This window comes from Schistocerca serialis, chromosome 9 (assembly GCF_023864345.2).
Source record: "Schistocerca serialis cubense isolate TAMUIC-IGC-003099 chromosome 9, iqSchSeri2.2, whole genome shotgun sequence".
In the NCBI taxonomy this organism is placed as follows: Eukaryota; Metazoa; Arthropoda; class Insecta; order Orthoptera; family Acrididae; genus Schistocerca; species Schistocerca serialis.
In genome coordinates this window covers 36,148,333-36,171,633 of record NC_064646.1, presented here as the reverse complement: position 1 = coordinate 36,171,633, position 23,301 = coordinate 36,148,333, and the positions used below count along the sequence as shown (strand labels likewise).

Here is a 23,301-nt window from a genome sequence, read left to right as displayed (position 1 = left end):
CCCTGTGTTCCCCTTTTAAGCTCTCAGGTTTTCAAATCTCGTCCGATGCAGTCCCCAATGATCAGTCTTCCCTTCTCATCTCTCCTGACCCACAGTTCTGGGTGACTTTCCTGAAATCCAGTCCTTTTCCTTCACCCCTCTTCCTTCCTCTTCAATCCTTCTGCCTGAAGGAGGAGCCACTGGCTCTGAAAGCTTGCCTAGTTACAACCCTCTCTTATGTGTTCTGCCACTGCTTGGTGAGTAGATTTTTCATCCATCCAATTACAAAAGTGATTGTTTTCATTGTTACATTCTCTTATTTTAATTGATAAATTATGCAGTCTAGCAGTAAAAACTTTAAAAAGTACTTTTTTTATAAATGTCCAGATTTTGGGCACTTAAAACTGCTTTGGGCAAATTCTCGGACACATACTTATTTATAAATATCCTGCCCACTGGGCATTTGCCCAGCCTGCATCACTATTACCACCACCCTGTTGCACACAGCATGGGACATATGTGACTAAGAGAGTCTACCCACTGAGTTACAGCATCTGAGGGAAACCTTCCACAAGAACAGCTACTCGGTCACACAGATAAGAACAACTCTCCAACCAAGCAAGAAGAAGAAAGATGATGATTCAGATACAGATATAAAACACCTGGCATTCCTTGCATATGCTCAGCTCCCCACAGCCCAGACTGCTAGGATATAGGAGAACGACGACATTAAAATCATTTTCTGCTCATTGGCTTAAATTAAAAATATGCTTGGCTCAGCAAAAGACAAACTAAGACTAGGAATACCTGGATTCTATAGCACCAGCTGTAAGTGTGGCAAGCAATATATCAGCCAGATACAGTAGTGCATTTTGCAGCACTGCTCATAACATGTGAGAAGTGTTCACCTTGACCAAATTGACAAATCTGCAGTGGCAGAACACAGTCTCAAAGAAAGTCATAACTTCAATTTTGAACAGAAAAAGGTGTTGTGCTACATGAATGGGTTCTGAAACTTGATCATAAAAGAGGCACTGGAGATATGAGTCCATGATGATCTTGTCAACTGGGATAGCAGTTTTCAACTGAGCTTCATATGGGATGTAACACTACCAATAGTATGTCAAGAGCACTCTGATGTGAATGTGGCGAAGGCAGTGGTTGGAGTAGATAGGCAGCATGAGGATGTTATGCCAGGGTCCTCCAACATGCCAGGAGCCCCGCATCAGCATCCAAAATTTCCGAAAAAATGACTTTTAACAAGGCATATGGCAAAACAAGTGGGGAAGTCAAAATATCCCAGCTTGCTTCATCACAAAGTGCCAATCTTTGCACCACTGAAATCTTATCAAGATCTGACTGAATATTTATGCAGCTTTTTTTCAGACAGTACCTCGTTGCAGACAACTGCATCATCTGTGAAAAGTCTGAAGTTACTATTAACATCATCTGCAAGATCATTAATATGTAACCTGAACATAAAGGATCCCAACACACTTCCTGGGGCACACTAGAAATTACTGCTGCACCTGTCAATGACTCCGACCACAATTTACTGGTTATGACCTGCAGATTAAAAATGAAGAAACTGCAAAAAGACAGGATTTTATGGAGATGGAAACTGGATGAACCGAAAGAACCAGAGATTGCAGAGTGTTTCAGAGGGAGCATTAGATAACGATTAACTATAACTGGGGAACAGAATACAGTGAAGAAGAAAGGGCAGCTTTGAGAGATGAAATAGTGAAGGCAGCAGAGGATCAAGTATGTAAAAAGACGAGGACTAGTAGAAACCCTGAACACGCAAGACATATTGAATTTAATTGATGAAAGGAGAAAACACAAAAATGCAGTAAATAAAGCAAGCGAAAGGGAATACAAATTTCTAAAAATGAGATTGATAGGAAATGCAAAATGGCTAAGCAGGAATGGCTAGAGGATAAATGTAAGGATGTAGAAGCATGTATCACAAGGGGTAAGACAGGTGCTGCCTACAGGAAAATAAAGAGACCTTTGGAGATAAGAGAAACACCTCTATGAATATCAAGAGCTCAGATGGAAAACCATTCCTAAGCAAAGAAAGAAAAGTAGAAAGGTGGAAGGTGTATATAGAGGGTCTATACAAGAGAGATGTACTTGAGGGCAGTATTATGGAAATGGAAGATGATGTAAATGAAGATGAAAAGGGAGATATGATACTGCGTGAAGAGTTTGACAAAGCACTGAAAGACTTCTATCGAAAGAAGGCCCCGGAAGTAGGCAACATTCCGTTAGAACTACTGTTAGCCTTGGGAGATCCAGCCATGATAAAACTCTTCCATCTGGTGAGCAAGATGTATGAGGCAGGAAAAAAAAAAATTCACACTTCGAGAAGAATATAATAACTTCAATTCCAAAGAAAGCGGGTGCTGACAGATGTGAAAAGTACCGAATTATCACTTTAATAAGTCATGGGTGCAAAATACAAAGAATGTAAAAACCGGTACAAGCCAACCTCAGAGAAGATCAGTTTGGATTCACGAGAAATGTAGGAAAATGTCATTCAATATTGACCCTTCGCCTTCTTATGGCCGATGGATTAAGGAAAGGCAAACCTACATTTACAGCATTTGTAGACGTAGAGAATTTATTGACAATGTTGACTGGAATGCTCTCTTTCAAATTCTAAAAGTGGCAGGGTAAAATACAGTGAACAAAAGGCTATTTACAATTTGTACAGAAATCAGATGGCAGTTATAAGTGTCGAGGGGCATGAAAGGGAAGCAGTGGTTGAGAAGGGAGTGAGACAGAGCTGTAGCCTATCCCCAGTGTTATTCAACCCATACATTGAGCAAGCAGTAAAGGAAACAAAAGAAAAATTTGGAGCAGGAATTAAAGTCCAAGGAGAAGAAATAAAAACTTTGAGGTTTGCTGTCAGAGACAGCAAAGGACCTGAAAGAGCTGCTGAACAGAATGGACAATGTCTTGAATGGAGAGTATAAGATGAACATCAACAAAAGCAAAGCAAAACAAGGATAATGGAATGTAGTCAAATTAAATCAGGTGATGCTGAGGGATTAGAAATGAGGTACTTAAAGTATTAGATGAGTTTTTTTTATTTGAGAAGCAAAGTAACTGATGATGGTTGAAGTAGGGACAATATAAAATGTAGACTATCAATGGCAAGAAATGGGTTTCTGAAGAAGCAAAATTTGTTAACATCGAGTATAGATATAAGTGTCAGGAAGTATTTTCTGAAAATATTTATCTGGAGTGTAGCCATGTATGGAAATGAAACATGGACTATAGACAGTTTAGACAACAAGATCATAGAAGCTTTTGAAATGTGGTGCTACAGAAGAATGCTGAAGATGAGATGAGTACATCACATATCTAATGAGGAGGTACTAAACAGAATTGGGGAGAAGAGGAATTCATGACACAACTTGACTAGGAGAAGGGATGGGTTGGTAGGACACATTGTGAGGAATCAAGGGCTCACCAATTTAGTACTAGAGGGAAGTGTGGAGGGGTAAAAACCATAGAGGGAGGCCAAGAAATGAATACAGTAAGCAGATTCAGGAGGAAGTAGCTGCAATAGTTACTCAGAGACTTGCACAGGATAGAGTAGTGTGGAGAGATGCATCAAACCAGTCTTTGGACTGAAGACCACAATAAGACATCTATTGATGACTCTCCATCCCACATAACTTGTCGCATTGTTCCTACCAGACAATCCACAATCCAGTCACAAATTTTGCTTGGTATCTTGTATGATTGTACTTTTGATAATATGTGTAGATGTGGTACTGAGTCAAACGTGTCTTGGAAGTCAAGAAATACTGCATCTACCTGACTGTCTTGACCCAGGCTTTCTGCATGTCATGTTAGAACAGGGCGAATTGGGTTTCACATGACTGATGTTTCCAGAATCCATGCTGGTTGGAATGGAGGTGATCTTCTGTTCAAGATGCCTATTATGTTAGAGCTCAGAAAATGTTCTAAGATTCTACAGCAAAGCCATATTGAGGATACTGTTCGGTAGCTATGCGGATCACCTCTACTACCCTTCTTGTAGACAGGTGCGACCTGTGCTTTCTTCCAATTACTGGGAATGGTTTTTGTTCCAGGGATCAGTGACATACTATGGTTGAAAAAAGGGGTGCTAACTGAGCCAAAAATTCAGTATAGAATATGATAGGGATTCCATCGGGCCATGGAGTTTAATTCAGGTTTAATGATTTCAGCTGTTTCTCAATGACATTAACACTAATATTTGTTTCATTCATCTTTCCATTGGTACAAGGATTAAATTGGGGCAAATATCCTGAGGTTTCCTCTGTAAAGAAGTTTTTGAAAACAATTAAGTCAAATGGCAGAAATTTCTTTAAAAAAAAATCTACATCACTGTAGTCTCCCACAGAAGAAAGATTTGAAAACAGAGTTTACTATTTCTCCCTTTGCTCTGCTACCCTAAGTCTCAGTTCCTGTTTCACCCAAGAGTCACTGGATGCTAATTTCAGTGTCAATGACAGCCTATACATACAACCAGAATTTCTTTAGGTACTTTAGCTATTATGATCTCTCTTTTCCGGCATTCCACTTCACATTGTCTTACTGTTTATCAGAATGGGATCACATTTTTCTCATCATCTATTCTGCAAAGAAAATGACAAGGTGTCTAACTGCTATGAGGAAGAGATCATAAGGACACAAAGTGGCAATGAGGGTGAATTATTCAATGTTATTGTTAATGATAACTCCCCAACACATTCTGAAAGCAGCAGCCATAAGCTGTCTACATCAACAGATGTAACACAACAGTCTTGTGTTTTGACAAGAGACATACTTAATAGTTCCTCCAAATACCAAAAATCGGAAAGCGGTGATAATAAGTTCGGAACAGAAACTGTTGAATGAAAAGGTGTCTTTACGTTTCTGCATATTTGCGACCCTAAATTCACAGTGAGGCTTCAAAGTCAGAAACTAGTTTTTACAGCTACAATTACATTCATCTTGATAGTGATAAATCTTTGAGCAATAGAAGGAAACATCACAGAAAGCTCTCCACAAATCTTCAGCACAGGGCGAGGTAGGACCTGCCCAGTTAGAAGCTCAGTCGCAGGCTACTAAGCACACACAGATGTGATAATTTCACAACACTCCACTCAGCAGGTAACAAGGACATCTACAGCAGCCAAAGAGTTGAGGATGAGAATGCATCAAAAGTGCATGCGGCACACATCATGGCTGGCATCATCCACCAAGTGCAAGAGGTCATCCTGGGAGTAAATGGAAGAACAGGTTGTAGAGCCTTAATTCATAATAGATTAACTCTTTATAACCACGTATGTGGGGTTACATCTACAACTATTTCACACCATTCCTATGTTTTTCTTATTTTCTTGAAAAACAGTGTTTTGAAAGCTTGCGATCTATCCTTGACTTCATTTGCACTACAACCATACTATCCATCTAGAACTCTCCTCTGATATGAGTACTGACAAATTTCAATCGCACAAAAGCCTGCCAACAGCAAAAATCAGTGTAGATAAGGGACAACACTGTTACATATCAAAACTGTGGTCGTTGTGGTACAACTAGTCAATAATCTATTTGAATTATTGGTATGAAGCTATTACTACTGCTGCCACTACAGCTAGTTAGGAATTTAGTTTGAAAGTACAGTATGTATGTAACACCACCTTACTGAATGCACCACAATGACCATGTCTTTAAGGAGCTTCATGAGCATGTTTTCCTGATGCGATTACTGTACTTGTGTTCCATCCATGTGAAGTTTCCTCCTGCTCTGCTACTGTGCACTTCTGCAAGAAACAAGTTTCACTGAAAGTCCACTCCCCACCTCTTTACTTGAGAAAAGCTATGGTGTTGCATGTATGGGATACAATGGAACCATGCACAGCGAGCATAATTCATTCCAGAATCTTACTCTTACTGCTAAACATTCATTAAGCGTAACAACTTATCCCACATAAATTAATGAAAAATATGATAATTCATTCCATGCAGAAAAAGTACTGAAAGATTTATGTTATTCATGCCATTTACTTAAAAATAATAATACATATAGCATTATGTACTTTATTATTAATGATGCACAACTAATTCTTTTTTATTGGGAACCTACCTACAGTCATTTCTTTTTGCTGATGCTTCAGCACTTGGTGAAAATGTGACACAGCATTATCATCAAATAAATTTGTAGCGCACGTAGCCACTGCTTTATTGGGAAAATTATTTTCAATGTACAATGCAACTGATTCTCATGCTTTCAGCATTTCTCTTACTGTGCCAGAAGAATGCCACTTTGGTGTTGCTGCCACTGCCTCCTCCTCCTCCTCCTCCTCCTCCTCTGAACTCCTCTCCACAACTTCCTGCTGTGAAACACAGTGCAACTCCATAAGCTTTTTGGTGGTCTTTTCTTGGCTGTGGTCTTCCACAAACTCAACAATACCACTGTTATCTACTTCTGATCCCATGTTGTTGCCCAAAGACACAATCTTGTTGACAACAGGCTCCACAGGTACTGAAATTCATTCATTCAAAAATGCACTTTGGCCAAAGCTTCTTCCAAGCAGAAATAAGAGTTCTCTTGGTAACCCCTTCCTACGTCTTTTCAATCATCTTGACGCAGGAAACAATGTTGAAATGATATTTCCCAAACTCTCTGAAAGTGAGATCGGTAGCTTCAGAAAATTGATAAAAATGCTCGAAGAGTGCTTTACTGTAGAGCATCTTAAAGTTAGAAATGATCTGCTTGTCCATAGGCTGGAGCAACAGAGTGGTGTTGTGAGCAGAAATTGGATCTTGATGAACTGACATTCTTCAAGGGGGGTGATCTTGTAGGCCAGGAGAATTAGCAGGTGTGTTGTCCATAACAAGCAAGACAGAGTGGCAGATTCATCTCGAGCAAATATTTTTTCACTGAAGGACCAAACACTTCATTGATCTAATCACAAAAAAGATCACATCACCCAAGCCTTGTTCATGGACCTCCACATCACATTTAACCTGCTCTTCTGGATATTACCCTTCTTGAAGGCTCAAGGTGTTTATGAATGGTAAACAAGCAGTGGTTAATTTTGAATTCGCCACTCGCATTGGCACAGAATAGCAGTGTGAGACAGTCTTTCATTGGCTTGTGACAGGGCAATGCATTCTCCTCTGCTGTTGTAAAGGTACGCTTCAGCATCTTTTTCCAGAATGGACCTGTCTCTGCACAATTAAAAATCTGTTGTAGCAGACAATCCTCAGAACCTACAAGCATCTTGAAGTTCCTTATGAAGTTCTCTGCTGCCTTTGTGTCAGAGCTGGCTGCATCAACATTGCCTCACAACACTGTGGATACCGGTTCATCTCTCAAATTTCTCAAACCATAAACGGCTTCCGATAAACACTTCTTTGGCGAATGATTATCCTGGCATCCTCTTAATGAGGTCAGCAAAAATCATTCTCACCTTCTCACAAAATGATGTTCTTGTTAATAGTGTTGCCTGAAATTGCTATTCATTTACCCATATAAGGAGCAATCTTTCAACATGATCCAGGATATGAAGCTGTTGTTTAGATACTCTTCTCACTCCCTTTGAAGTATCTATCTCCTTACTCTTGTCCTTGTTCTTAAGGATAGTACAAATAGTTGATGTAGACCGATTGTATGTGTGTACTAAATCAGCAATACTCGCACCACATCTGCATTTTTCAATGATTCATTTCTAAGGTCATTTTCTTTCTCTTATGGTTGTCTTCTTGCAGCTTTATCTTTGGGGACATTTCTACGAAGATTATTCAAATTTGCACACAAAAAATATTGTGTAAACACAAGTTTAAAAAAATGTATGATCACAAGCTGCACTAAGAGGGTAGCAGAAAGAGTGCTAAACCCAGACAGCAGTACATACTAAAAACGTTGTTCATATGCCACTGCCGACAGTGGAGATGTCCACTAAACCATCGTCATTCATTATGCGAAACATCGTTCGTTAAGCGGGTCTTTCTTTTTGCAATTTGTTTTGCTCATTGCGTGTTATGGGAGGTGCTCACTAAGCAAGGTTTCACTGTACTTCACATCTGAGTGTATTATTACCAGTCTACAGAAACCTTGTGTCTTCGATCGTTCAGAGCTGTTCTCACTTGAACAGGACAACTTATCGCTAATATACAGCGGCAATATTTATTAACTCAGTGAGAAACAGCATCACTTTTTATGAGCCCAGCATTTTCATACTAGCTATGTGGTTTCTTGGTTTTTATATGAATAGAACAGATAATTGTTATATCTTGACTCAGTACAAGGCTCAAACTATTATTAGCCCACACAGATTATTGCAAATATTAACATGTGTCATGTCAACATATTGTTCTCTGGGGAGATATTAAACACTATTTAAAAAATAAAAAGACTGTAGTTACTTCCATATCTTGACACATACAAAAATATTCTGAGATTTTTCTACTTTAGCATAAGGGAATAATTACAGCATAATAATCACCCATGTTTCAGTAAGAAAGTCAGTAATATGAAACTATGAAAATATACAACATGGTAGGAGCAGCCTAAACATATGCTGGCAGCACCTCTAAAATGCGTTTGGGAGTGGCGACCCCATCATAATAATAGCTTATATATGAAATGGTACTTCAAAACCAGCCTCGGAAAAGTTTAGGGCATTCCCTGCAGGCGACGCGCAGTTCTTGGGGTGATGGGGGAACTGTGAGAAGTGGGCAACTAGGCACCAACACAATGATATGAAATAAGCATTTGGCGTCATTGGCCAGGAGACCTGTAACAGGGCAGGTCCGGCCGCCTCGGTGCAGGTCTTATTACATTCAACACCACATTGGGTGACCTGCACACCAGATGGGGATAAAATAATGATGAAGCCAACACAACACCCAGTCCCTGAGCGGAGAAAATCCCCAACCCAGCAGGGAATTGAACCCGGGCCCCTTAGGATGGCAGTCCGTCACGCTGACCATTCAGCTATCGGGGCGGACAGCACCAACACAATGAAGGTGGGTATCATTAATGTGATGACCCTTACTGGGAAGGTGAGAGAGTTGAGATTGAGGGCAAGAGGCCAAGAGGAAGACCAAGAACAAGATGGACTGATACAATAAAGATGAGTTTAAGGAGGAGAAACCTGCTATGGAACCAAATTGTGGAAGAAGAATGGTGGAAAGACCGAGTAAAGTAGCGAAGTACCATTGATATCCCATACTGACCAGATGTTGGATAGAGGGGAAATGAAGATGATGACGATGACGACGACGACGACGACGACGACGACAAATCAGGAACTTGAATTTCTACGTTTCTGAGAGCATTTATCATATGTAGAAAGCAGTCTGTATTGTCGTGTGAACTGACATGTCACTGCCATCTCCAGAAGCCAAGTCTCTGTCCCGTCAACTTCTAGCAATGGTCCCCTGGTTTGGGGTGGGGACCGAAGTGAGGCAAACACTGGGACAGAGGTGGAAGGATCTGCTGGCACAAAGAGGCTGAGCCATGGGCTGCCAGTTGGCTTTGCGAGGCACCCAACATGCACCACTGTACTGGTGGCAGCTGTCCCGTGAGTAAGCAGTGCGCTCGCATCTGTAAACGGTAGTAGTGGGCTCGCAATATTTTCTGTGCATCTTGTAAGGGGTTCTCTGCTTGTTTTTCTTGAAATAAATTCTTCAAAACATTCCTGCCTCATGTTAAATAATGTTAAAGTTTTGATGTTTGAATAAATACCTTGAACTTCTGTAATGCAATAAAACATGTCAGCAATTATTTTAAAACATATAATAAGAAAACTGTCTTAGTTTTAAACTTAAGATTTGCGGACAATCTTGGATTTTTTTATTTAAGCAATGTATCTCATATTTTTAGATTTTCCACCCTTTTTTGAAGTTCTCATCATTTGGTACTTGTGATATGTGGATTATCATGTCATAGGAATGGGGAAAATACAGGACGATTCAAAAAGATGGGCACAATTTTAGTTCACTATATTTCCTGCACTATACATTGTACATGAATTCTGTTAAGTATACTTGAGAGAGGATGTTGTAAAGTTTAGAGTACTGCCATAAGAGCAATCCAACACTGGCCGTATCTTGTAGTGCATTAGCTGTAAGCAAGATGGCTACTGTACAATACAAGATTTTTGCACTCGTAAGTTCAGTATAAGTGAGCCTGCGACTGTGGTGCACTGTGCATTTTGGCATAAGTTTAACGTCAAACCTCCAATGAGGAAGAGTATTGTCAGTGGAATAAACAGTTTGACAAAACTGGCTCTCTGCACAAAGGTAAAAGCCCAGGCTGATTACGTGCATCGAAGGAGCACATAAAGTGCATTCGAGTGAGTTCTGAACATAACCTAAGGAATCTACCCACAGAGTAAGTAGGGAACTTTGACTACAGCAAACAACTATCTGGCATATACCAAGGTGCTGGTTAAAGTACAAACCGTACCATCTACAACAGGTGCAGGCTCTTCAGGCAAACAGTAAGGTAAAGCACGTAGAATTTTGTAACTGTGTGCTCCAAAACTTGGAAGAAGATACATTGTTTCTGCCTTGTGGAACTTTTAGTGAAGAAGTTACATTTCACCTACATGGGAAAGTCAGCAGGCACAATGTTCAAATATGGGGCTACAAAATCACCATGTGACACTGGAACATGAACAAGTCAACCCCAAAGTCTGTGTGTTTTGCTCTGTATCACTGATAAAAGTTTATGAACTTTTCTTTTTTGATCACAGTATCGTTACTGGAGCAACATACTCCTGAAAAACTGGCTTGTTCCTAAAATTATTGAGTATTCTAGAGACTACTTATTACAGCAGGACACAGCTCCACCACCCTGGCATCTGAATATTCAATGAATCCTGAATGAAATATTTAGCTGTTTTTCACTGTAATTTGCAGTACGCCATTTCAAGGCAATGGTGTATTAAAGATTTATCACATACACTATGTGATCAAAAGTATCCGGACACCTGGCTGAAAATGACTTACAAGTTCGTAGCGCCCTCTATCGGTAATGCTGGTAATCAATACGATGTTGGCCCACCGTTAGCCCTGATGACAGCTTCCATTCTCGCAGGCATACTTTCAATCAGGTGCTGGAAGGTTTCTTGGGGAATGGCAGCCCATTCTTCGAGTGCTACACTAAGGAGAGGTATCGATGTCAGTCGGCGAGGCCTGACACGAAGTCAACATCCCAAAGGATTCGGGTCAGGACTTTGTGCAGGCCAGTCCATTACAGGGATGTTATTATTATATAACCACTCCACCACAGGATGTGCATTGTGAACAGGTGCTCGATCGCATTGAGAGATGGAATCGCCATCTGCGAATTGTTCTGCAATAGTGGGAAGCAAGAAGGTGCATAAAACATCAATGTAGGCCTATGCTGTGATAGTACCATGCAAAACAACAAGAGGTGCAAACCCCTTCCATGAAAAACATGACCACACCATAGCACCACCACCTCCGAATTTTACTGTTGGCACTACACACGCTAGCAGATGACATTCACCGCGTATTCACCATACCCACACCCTGCCATCGGATCGCCACATTGTGTACTGTGATTCATCACTCCACACAATGTTTTTCCACTGTTCAATCGTCCAATGTTTATGCTCCTTACACCAAGCGAGGCTTCATTTGGCATTTACAGGCATGATGTGTGGCTTATGAGCAGCCGCTCGACCATGAAATCCAACTTTTTTCACCTGCCCCCTAACTGTCATAGTACTTGCAGTGGATATGATGCAGTCTGGGATTCCTGTGTGATGGTCTGGATAGATGTCTGCCTATTACACATTATGACCCTCTTCAACTGTCAGCGATCTCTGTCACTCAACAGACGAGGTCGGGCTGTATGCTTTTGTGCTGTACATGTCCCTTCACATTTCCACTTCACTATGACATAGGAAACAATGGACCTAGGGATGTTTAGGAGTTTGGAAATCTTGCATACAGACATAGGACACAAGTGACACACAATCACCTGACAACATTAAAAGTCCATGAGTTCCGTGGGCCGCCCCATTCTGCTCTCTCATGATGTCTAATTACTACTGAAGTCATTGATATGGAGTACCTGGCAGTAGGTGGCAACACAATGCACCTAATATGAAAAATGTATGTTTTTTGGGGTGCCCAAATACTTTTGATCACAAAGAGTACACGTCACCTTCACAATTAAACATTTGGTATCAGTGCATCACTGAGTCAAGCCTTCGAAAGATACTGTGATACCAACACAAAAGACAAAAATCTCACATTTTCAAAGTACGTAGTGGATAAAGATATGGATTACAGAATCGAAATAAGAAGGTTCGCATTCTGAAGTACGTTATTTTAAATTTACTTTTTTATGTCAGTGTTTTCAACACATACTGTGAATTTATTTTGAGTATAATACGAATGTTCTGCAATATTCAAAGATATTTATGCGCATTCTCTGGGGAATGAGTTTCTTCGATTTTGTTACCTCCATCTGATTAGTAAACGAAGGATACTGGCAGTTCATTCCCAAAAATGCAGTTAGGCAGGAACCCAAGAAGGCAGCTTACATTGCTGCAAGTGAATCAAGCCATGCATAGCACAAGCAAAGATCATGAAGACACAGACACTTCACACACTGTGAGCATCTCTCTGTGCAAGCATAATTCCTGCTCCTGGCCTGATAAATTTCGATGCTGCCGTGCGCTTATCACGTCACATCTTATAGGAGTGACTACAGCAACTGCTGCTACCTGAAAATGTCAAACACTGGGTTCAGCGAAATATTGTGAGAGATGTACAATGTTATTTGGCAGCAAACCTGAAAAGTTTATTTGTAACAGATCTGTCAGGAAAGCCTGCAAAGGAACAGCAACTAACCCATCCCATGTTTGAGAACAGCATTCAAGTTGTGCTGCAAAGTAGCTGGTTGTCTTGAGCAGCTAGATCAGCAGACTAAGAGAGTGTTTCTGCTAAATACAACAGATAAGCAGTTATTAACATCTTACTTAGACAGTGAATCACTTAGTACTAGTAAGATGGATGTAGAGGAATTATGGGCAAAATTTAAGCAGATTGTAAATTGTGGTCTGGAGAGTTCGTGTCTAGTAAGTGGATAAAGGATGGAAAAGACCCACCATGGTTTAATAACGAAATTCATAAGATGCTGAGGCAGCAGAGGCTGTTGCACTCTAGATTCAAATGGGGACACACAAATGATGACAAGCAAAGGTTAATAGAGCTTCATATGTCTGTGAAAAGATCTACGCGCGAAGCATACAGCTACTACCATCGTCACGCCTTACCAAAAGATCTGGCAGAGAACCCGAGGTAATTCGGGTCATACGTCAAATTGCTAAGCGGGTCTAAGGTTTCCATTCAGTCCCTTGTTGACCAGTCTGGTCTGGCAGTTGAAGATAGCAAAATGAAAGCTGAAGTTTTAAATTTCACATTCAAGAAATCATTCGTACACGAGAACTTTACAAACATGCCATCATTTGACCATTGGCCAAACTCCCATATGGATGAAATAGACAGAAGCATACCTGGTATAGAGAAGAAACTTAAATATTTGAAAACAAATAAATCACCAGATCTGGATGGAATCCCAGTCCAATTTTACAAAAGAGTACTCTACGGCATTGGCCCCTTACCTATATTGCATTTATCGTGCATCTCTCGACCGGCACAAAGTCCAAGCAACTGGAAAGAAATGCAAGTGACTCCAGTAAAGGTAAAAGAATGGACCCACAAAATTACAAACCAACATCCCTAACTTGTGTTTGCTGCAGAATCCTTGAACACATTTTCAGTTCAAATATAATCAATCTTGAGGCTAAGCAGTTGATGTCCACAAATCAGCATGGTTTTAGAAAGCATCGCTTGTGCTATACTCAACTTGCCCTTTTCTCACATAATATACTGAGAACTATGGATAAAGGGCAACAGCCAGACTCCATACTTCTAGATTTCCAGAAAGCATTTGACAAAATGCCCCATTGCATGCTGTTAACGGAGGTAAGAGAATATGGAATAAGTTCAAAGATATGTGACTGGCTCATAGACTTCTTAAATAATAGGACCCAGTATGTTGCCCTTGATGGCACGTGTTCATTAGAGACCCGAGCATTGTGAGGAGTGCCCTAGAGAAGTGTAATAGAACCACTGTTGTTCTCTATATACATAGATGATTTGGCAGACAGGGTGGGCAGCAGTCTGTGGTTGTCTGCTGATGATGCTGTGGTGTATAGTAAGCTGTCAAAGTTGAGTGGCTGTAGGAAGATACAAGATGACTTAGACAAAATTCCCAATAGGTGTGATGAATGGCAGCTAATCCTAAATGTGGAAAGATGTACGTTAATGCGAATGAGTAGGAAGAACAAACTTGTAATGTTCAGATACAGTATTACTAGTGTCCAGCTCGACACAGTCAAGGCATTTAAATATCTGGGCGGAACGTTGCAAAGCAAAATGAGGTGGAAGAAGCATGTGAAAACTGTGGTAGAGAAGGCAAATGGTTGACTTCGGCTTATTGGGAAAATTTTAGGAAAGAGTGTCTCACCTGTAAAGGAGACCGCATATAGGACGCTAGTGTGACCTATTCTTGAGTACTGCTCTATGGTTCGGGATCCGAACCAGGTTGGATTGAAGGAAGACACACAGGGGGACTGCTAGATTTGTTACCGGTAGGTTCGAACAACACATAAGTGTTACAGAGCTGCTTCGGGAACTCACGTGGGAATTCCTGGAGGGAAGGCGGCTTTCTTTTCGGGGAAACACTATTGATAAATTTAGGGAATCTGCATTTGAAGCTGACTACTGAACAGTTTTGCACCCGCCAACATACATCGCATTTAAGGACCACGAAGATTAAATTAGGGCTCATACGGAGATGTACAGACAGTCATTTTTCCCTTGCTCTACTTGCGAGTGGAACAGGAGGGGAAATGATAGGTAGTGGTATGGGTACTCTCTGCCACACACCTTATGGTGGCTTGTGGAGTACCTATTTGGATGCAGATGTAAGACTTTACAAAACAGTAAACAAATAATTTTAAACTAAGCTTCCCGATTCTCTTTTAATTTATTGGCCTAATACGTGACAAGTACTACTTGTTGTCTTTAGGCACTGGACTGATTAATAACCAAAAAGAGATATCTATTATGACAAGAGAAAAACTTGGTATACAATTTTCTGCTTCTTTGAAATTTTTTGGAGTTGTCACCAACAAATTAATCAACAGCCTTAATTTTTTATATATACAGACAACATACACTCCTATTAAAAGACAGAACTAGTGTTACATGACATGTTAAGTATTTGCAGTAACTGTAAAATGTATGATGAAATAAATTACTGGTATACATAACAATTGTAGCAAAAATTCTCAACCAAAAAAAAAAAAAGTATGCTTATTCAGCCAGATATGCACTGCAATATACAATGAAATTGAGGAACAGTTGTTTTTGAACAAGGATGCTGTTGCAAAAGTTTATAAAAAGTAATAAGTAAGTTTACAATTAATGATAAACTAGTACAAGTTTTTTTGAATGATTTCATGTTGCCTTCAGCTGGCCTTCTCTTTATTTCATGTACAATTGTACAATCTCAGCCTTACGCCATTTTCAAGTATCTAAAACAGAAGCGTTATACAGTAGTGCCACTTGTGATTTTGATTTAGGAACTATTCATATCTGTAGATATCCTACGTGCATTATAGCTTACTTTATGGATGATTTTTAGTAATAAATTATGCCATGTATGTTGTTGCCCCTATGACTCTGTGTTACTACTAAAAAAAATCATCCATAAAACATAGGAAAATCCAGGATGGAATGTAACAATATAATGAAAAGGATAGTTGCTACTCACCATATAGTGGAGATGCTAAGTCGTAGAAGTTAAAAAAGTGTTGCAAGAAGAAAACAGTGCTATGAAGATTAAAATCAAGGATTCAGAAGCACAAGTACCTCATAATGAGCAAAATGCAGTGAAAAACCATAACCATGTTTAGTGTGAAAACTCGCGATCTGTTAGGCCTCAAACAACTGCTATAAAAGGAAATAAAATTCTTGTTTTAAGCAACAGTCATGGCAGAAACTGTGGGAGTATACTACAAGATGAATTAGGCAAAACATTCAGTGTGCAAAGTATTATAAAACCTGGTGTGCCAATTAAAGAAGTTGTGAAAAACGCAGACAAATTAACTGATAACTTCTCCGTCAACTAAACCTCTGGAAGAATTGCAGAGGAACATAGAAAGATCCTTTTGGAATACATACTTAAACTCATGCAAAAAAACAAATGTAATAATTCATCCAATACCTCTTAGACATGATGCACAAGGTCTAAATGGAAAAATCAAAGCTGCAAACTGCATTATGTTACAAAAAATCAACACTGCCACAGGCGTGTGTAGGAAGAGGTTATCTGTGAATTTCGAAATCGAACGCTTGAAAAGAAATGAATATACAACTCATGGCTTACATGTAAACAAACAAGGAAAGACTCGCATTTGTAATAGGCTTGCTTCTTTCATACACATGGAGAAAACTGAAAAATCAAGTACTGGTACAGGAAAAAAGCATATGCAAACGGACAATCAGATAGAAAGTGCCAGTCTCGAAGTGAAAGTGACACACACACACACACACACACACACACACACACACACACACACACACACACACACACAAAAGACAGTTATGGACCATTTTATAACAAAAAATAAGCCCAATGAAAGTCATAACAACTCACTCACTAGGTCGATTTCAAGCCATCAAATGCAGCAACAAGGCAGTCGTTAATGGACAGATGGGTGAAAAAGGACGGAAAAAAAGTGAAAGTTGGGAACATTTCGACAGAAGAAAGGCAGGAACCCACAAACGGTGAACCAGCAAGCCACATGGTAAACACCAGGAATACCATTCCTGGAAAACATGAGGATTTTTTACCACTAAGTACACTAGCTCAAATAGTGAGGTAAGTGGTCAAGCAAGAAATGATTCCCTCCCTGTTCCTAATTTTAAATTACTCCATCAAAATGTTCAGTGGCTCCCAAATAAACTAAATGAAATAGAAATAATATTAAATGACCTAAATGATATTTCTGTACTATCCTTTACTGAACACTGGCTCAGACAAAATATGTTAGAGCAAACATACCTTCCTCAGTTCAAACTTGCAAGCATGTTTTTAGGGAAATATCGAGTCATGGGGGTACTTGTATATATGTTAAAGAAAATACTGAATTCAATACTGTAACTAAATATCATAAACTGTCCTGTAAAAAAGATATAGACTCTCTATTGCTGAACTACCAAGGCAAAATACATTTATTATTTGTGTATACAGGTCACCAGATAGAGACAAAAAGTGTTTTACAATCACATGGAGGAACTCTTGGAAGAAATTCTCTCTCCCAAGAAAAATATAATTATATGTGGTGACTTTAATATTGATTTCTCGAAATCCAATAAATTCAAAGATTACATTATCAATTTACTACAATCGTTCAACATCAGTCCTACAGTAACTGAACCAACTCGAGAAACACCTACCTCTGCATCTATTATTGATCAGATCTTGATAAATACATGCAAATATGCCTATAACACACAAGTTGTAAACATGGGTTTTAGCGATCACTATGCTCATATTATTTCAGTTAAAGTGAGAGGAGAAAGTACAAACTGGATCAGACTAGGGAAAGGAGTAAGACAAGGATGCTGTTTATCACCTACTCTTTTCAACCTGTACTTGGAAAATATGATTGACCAATGCTCATTAGATGACAAAGGAGTAGAAATTGGAGGAAGAAGAGTAGGGTGCTTGAGATTTGCTGATGACATGGTCCTTCTAGCCACAGGGGAAAAAGTATTACAGGATTTGGTGGACACCATTGCAACTAACGGAAAAAATATGGAATGAAAATTAACACAAATAAAACAAAAGTATTGGCAATAGGAGGAAATAAGGAACTAAAAATTGTGCTGAATGGAGAAAAACTAGAACAGGTGCAAAATTTTAAGTATCTTGGAAGCAGGATAGACACCGACTGGAAGTGCACCACAGAAATTAAAACAAGGATAGCAATGGCAAAAGAGGCGTTTTATAAGAAAAGGAGAATCTTCTGCAGCGGTATGGACAGAGAACTCAGAAAGAGACTCATAAAATGTCTTGTATGGAGTGTTCTTCTATATGGCGCTGAAACATGGACTATGAGGAAAAAAGACAGAGAAAGGCTGGAGGCTTTTGAGATCTGGACATGGCGGAAGATGGAAGGAATAAGTTGGATGGACAGAGTAAAAAATGAAGAGGTACTGAGAAGAGTGGGAGAGAAAAGGCAGTTACTAGATGTAATAAAGAGAAGAAAAAGAAATTGGATTGGGCATATATTAAGAAAGAATGACGGACTGATAAAAACAGTTTTAGAAGGTTATGTAGAAGGGAAAAGGAAGCGAGGAAGGAAGAGATTCCAGATACTGGATGACAGAATGGACGGTACAACATACAGCAGCCTTAAGAAGGAAGCAATGGATCGCAGAAAATGGAGAGGCAAAGGACCTGCTAATATAGCAGATAACTGATGATGATGATGCTCATATTCTTGCAATGAATGTTTCAGGACACCAAATTCCCAGTTGAATACAACACACTGTAAGGAACTTCAGTATAAAAAATGAGGAATATTTTTGTTCTCTCCTAGAGGGTGAAAGTTGGAAAGATGTATATGACTGTAATGAGACCAATGAGAAATATGATAAGTTTATGGCTACATTCAAACATTTTTTTGAAATGGCTTTTCCTTAAATAAAAGAAAGAGATTGTATGAGTATTCCAAGCATAATACCAGTCCTGACTTTACTGCATATTTCAAAAGATACAAAAGAATACTAACACGAGTTATTTCAAAAGCAAAAAACCTGGAAAATGACAAAAAATTGTGTGATTCCAAGAGTAAAACTAAAGCAACCTGGCAAATTATAAGGAAATAAATGGGTATCATGCCAATTAATCACAGTAATATACAGCTGATTATGAACAAAAATAAACTAACTGACCCCAAACATGTTGCTAGTGCTTCCAACAATAACTTCCCAAACACAGCACAGCAGTTAATAAATACACACCATGACAAACAGATCAAAAAATTCATTCAAACACATTATTCCTGTATCCAGCAACACCTGAGGAACTGTCAAGAATCCTAAAAGAATTACCTAATAAATATTCAGTGGGTGTTGATGAGATAACAGATGCTATTATCAAAGCTAGTGCTACATTTATTGTGGAACCACTAACAGACATCGTAAATTCATCTTTTGAGAGTGGTGTATTTCCAAATAACCTAAAAACTGCAAAAGTAACACCTTTGCATAAGAAGGGTGCAAAAAGTGATATTGCTAATTACAGATCAGTTTCAGTTTTGTTGGGCTTCAGCAAAGTTATGGAAAAAATGTTCCTTAGAAGATTAAAAGTTTGCCTCAATAAAGAGAGGCTGATAAGTGACTCCCAACATGGGTTCAGAGCTGGAAAGTCAACTCAGTCAGCAATTTTTGCCTTCTTAAATGAAGTATTAAAAGCAGTGGATGATAAACAACATGTATCTGGAATCCAGAATGAGATTTTTACTCTGCAGTGGAGTATACGCTGATATGAAACTTCCTGGCAGATTAAAACTGTGTGCCCGACCGAGACTCAAACTTGGGACCTTTGCCTTTCGCGGGCAAGTGTTCTACCATCTGAACTACCGAAGCACTACTCATGCCCGGTACCCACAGCTTTACTTATGCCAGTATCTCGTCTCCTACCTTCCATACTTTACAGAAGCTCTCCTGCAAACCTTGCAGAACTAGCACTCCTGAAAGAAACGATACTGCAGAGACACGGCTTAGCCACAGCCTGGGGGATGTTTCCAGAATGAGATTTTCACTCTGCAATGTCTCCGCAGTATCCTTTCTTTCAGGAGTGCTAGTTCTGCAAGGTTCGCAGGAGAGGTTCTGTAAAGTATGGAAGGTAGGAGACGAGATACTGGCAGAGGTAAAGCTGTGGGTACCGGGCGTGACTCATGCTTCGGTAGCTCAGATGGTAGAGCACTTGCCCGCGAATGGCAAAGGTCCCGAGTTCGAGTTTTGTATCTGGAATATTTATGGATCTAAGTAAAGCATTTGATATAACTGATCATGGCATTCTCTTGTGTAAATTAAGTAATTATGGAATTACGAAGCCAGTCTGAAAAGTGGATCCAATCATATCTCAGTAATTGCCGGCAGATTACAGAAATAAAACACAAAGATTGTGAAAAAAAAATTTCTAGTTTTTACAGTGATGAGCAGAAAATAAAGTATGGAGTCCCACAAGGGTCAGTTCTAGGACCTGTCCTATTTCTGCTGTATGTAAATGACTTGGCTATTAAAATACATTATGGAACCACTATCCCGTTTGCAGATGACACTAATATTCTAATTAAATCACAGAATGAGGAAAATCTAAAGGAGACTGCAGTATCAATTATGCGTACCTTAACACACTGGTTCGAGAGCAATAGACTCATCATAAATTCTGAAAAAACTGTGGCAGTTAACTTTCATACCACACAAAACCTCCATCCTGCAAACCCTGTTTTCACTATCGAAGGAAAAAATGTGTTGAAGGTCAGTCATACAAAATTTCCTGGTGTACATGTTCAGGCAGATCTGAAGTGGGAGGTACACCTAAACAATTTAAATAAGGGACTGAATTCACCAGCATATGCTGTTAGGATTGTCACTCAAAATACAAGTTGCTCATCGGTGCTGACAATGTATCATTGCAGTATGCAGTCGCTACTTATGTATGGAATAATTTTTTGGGGGAATTCCACAAATACTACAAAACATTTAAAATACAGAAAAAGATTATCAGGGTTATAAAAAAAGCTAAATGTAAGGATTCCTGTAGACCCCTTTTTAAAACTCTGAAAATATTGCTACTGCCTTACTCGTATATATACGAAATACTAATTTTCACAAAGGGAGCATCTTAAAAAAAGAAAATCTCTTCAGACACAACTATGATATACACACAAATGAAACTAGGTAGAAGATGAACCTACACAGGAACAAAGTAAATACAAACTTATGCAAATGAGGAATGTATCATTCTGGAGCTATGTTATATAACCATACGCCTTCTTACCTAAAATGCATACCAACATTAAATGCATTTAAAATAAAGTTAAAACAGTTTTTGGTTGACCACTGCTTCTATTCTTTGTCTGAGTTTATGGAACATCATAATAAGTAAACTTCATTTGCCAAATGTCACTAATTGTCAATTCATAATATAGTTTACATTGAGCTTATCATGTCATCTCACTTAATAACTGCTATTATCACATGTAGAAGCAATGTAGTACACCAACCTACATTATTATGCATTTTTATTATGTCAACAATGTAGTCAAAATAACTACTGTGTTGTAAACTAACTAGGTTTACCACTGTCCTATATCACATGTACAAACAATGTACAAAACTGATTCTTGGACCAATAAATAAATAAATAAATAAATAAATAAATATAGGCACAACAAAAATATTGTCACAGAATAAGCTGTTGGCCAAGGTGTTTGTGAAAAATAGGTCACACACACACACACACACACACACACACACACACACACACACACACACACACACACACACACAAAAACGCACACAAACGCGCAAATACAACTCACATGCACATAACCACAGTCTGTGGCTGCTGAAGCCAGACTAGGCTCAGTCCGGCTCCAGCTGCTACAGACTGTGGTCATGTGTGTGTGAGTTGCGTTTGCATGACAGTCTGTGTATGTCTGTCATTTATTTTTGACAAAGGCCTTGTTGGATGAAAGCTTATTTTGTGACAGTTATTTTGTAGTGCCTATCTATGACTTAGACTTGTTAGTGTCTTGGAGACAGTAGGTTCCTTGAAATGGCAGTGGATTGGCCACGTCGCAAGAAGAAAAGACAACAGATGGAAAAAAAGCTAGGACTGGAGTGGAGTCGAAGAGAGCACCAGAGGCCTAGAGGAAGACCACCAGACAGATGGGACAAAGACATCAAGAAGATCGCTGGTAACACCTGGCAGAGAACTGCCCACGACCGTCCCACTAGGAGAAGACTGCTGAAAGCCTACCTGAATCCACGACTCAAAGACACCACATCATTTAATGATTGAATTGGCTGCTGATGATGATGATGATCTGTGACTTAGCATCTATTCTTCACATAACATTGTTACAAATCATCCATAAAGTAAGTTATCATGTGCTTAGTATATCTACAGATATGACTTGTTTCTAAATCAAAATCACAAGTGTTACTATTATATCTTATGTATAATGCTTCCGTTTTCGATACTTGAAAATTGTCTAAGGCCGAAATTGTACAATTGTACATTAAATGAAGGGAATGGCAGCTAAAGGCAACACAAAATCATTCAAAAATTTCATCACAGCTGCAGGCCCTATTGGATTGAAAATTATAGTACAAGCTCTTTACAGCACTTGCAAATGCTCAAAAATATATAATCATACACACCATTACTGACACAGTCAATGAAAAATTATGTGAAAATGACATGAGTAGTAAAATATTAGAATCCACAATTTTGAATTGGAACTATCTGGTACATGTGGTCTCTCACAAAGAAAAATTTGGAAATCAGCTTCTGTATGTAAACAAACATGTGAATTGTGTAAGTCTCTCAAAGGCAACAGCAGCACAGTTGGAAAAGAATGTATTCACTAACTTTATGCTTTGCCTCATTGTGAACAGCAGTATTAAAATGGGTGACAGCAACTCTTGAGTTTTCTGGAACAATAGTTTAGGTAGCTCATATACATTTCTTTCTTTTTTCTCATTCTACATCATCTCCTTAATTTCTTACAATGCTAATGATAAAATAGGGTTTCTTAGTATTCTTTTCTTCCTTTTCTATGTTGCTGCTATCAGTGTCCACAGAATACACTTTGAGAAACTGAAAATAAATGTTACCATCTTTGTGTTATCTGTTAGTGGCACTGTGATCTATATGATGAACAAATGCAGTGTTTTATCCATCTTGCAACAACCTCCACTTCTTCATTTATATTCATAACATTTTGGTGTTTGTAACCTTTTTCTTCTTCCTGAAACGTTTCTGCTTATGCGGGTCATTCACAGAGGATCTTTCCAGCTTCTCCTTTCGCCCACAGTCTATCACTGAGCACCTCCTCACATTGCATCCTCTGGGCTTCACACATCATCCTTCACCAGATTTCTCCATCTTCTAGCTGGTCTTCGTCCAGA

General features: G+C 39.1%; 1 protein-coding gene across 1 annotated transcript in view; it reads left to right on the top strand.

Moving 5' to 3' along the window:
- Positions 1-23,301, top strand: part of LOC126418805 (putative fatty acyl-CoA reductase CG5065) — a 129,712-nt gene that overhangs the window by 103,614 nt on the left and 2,797 nt on the right. The window lies entirely within an intron of this gene.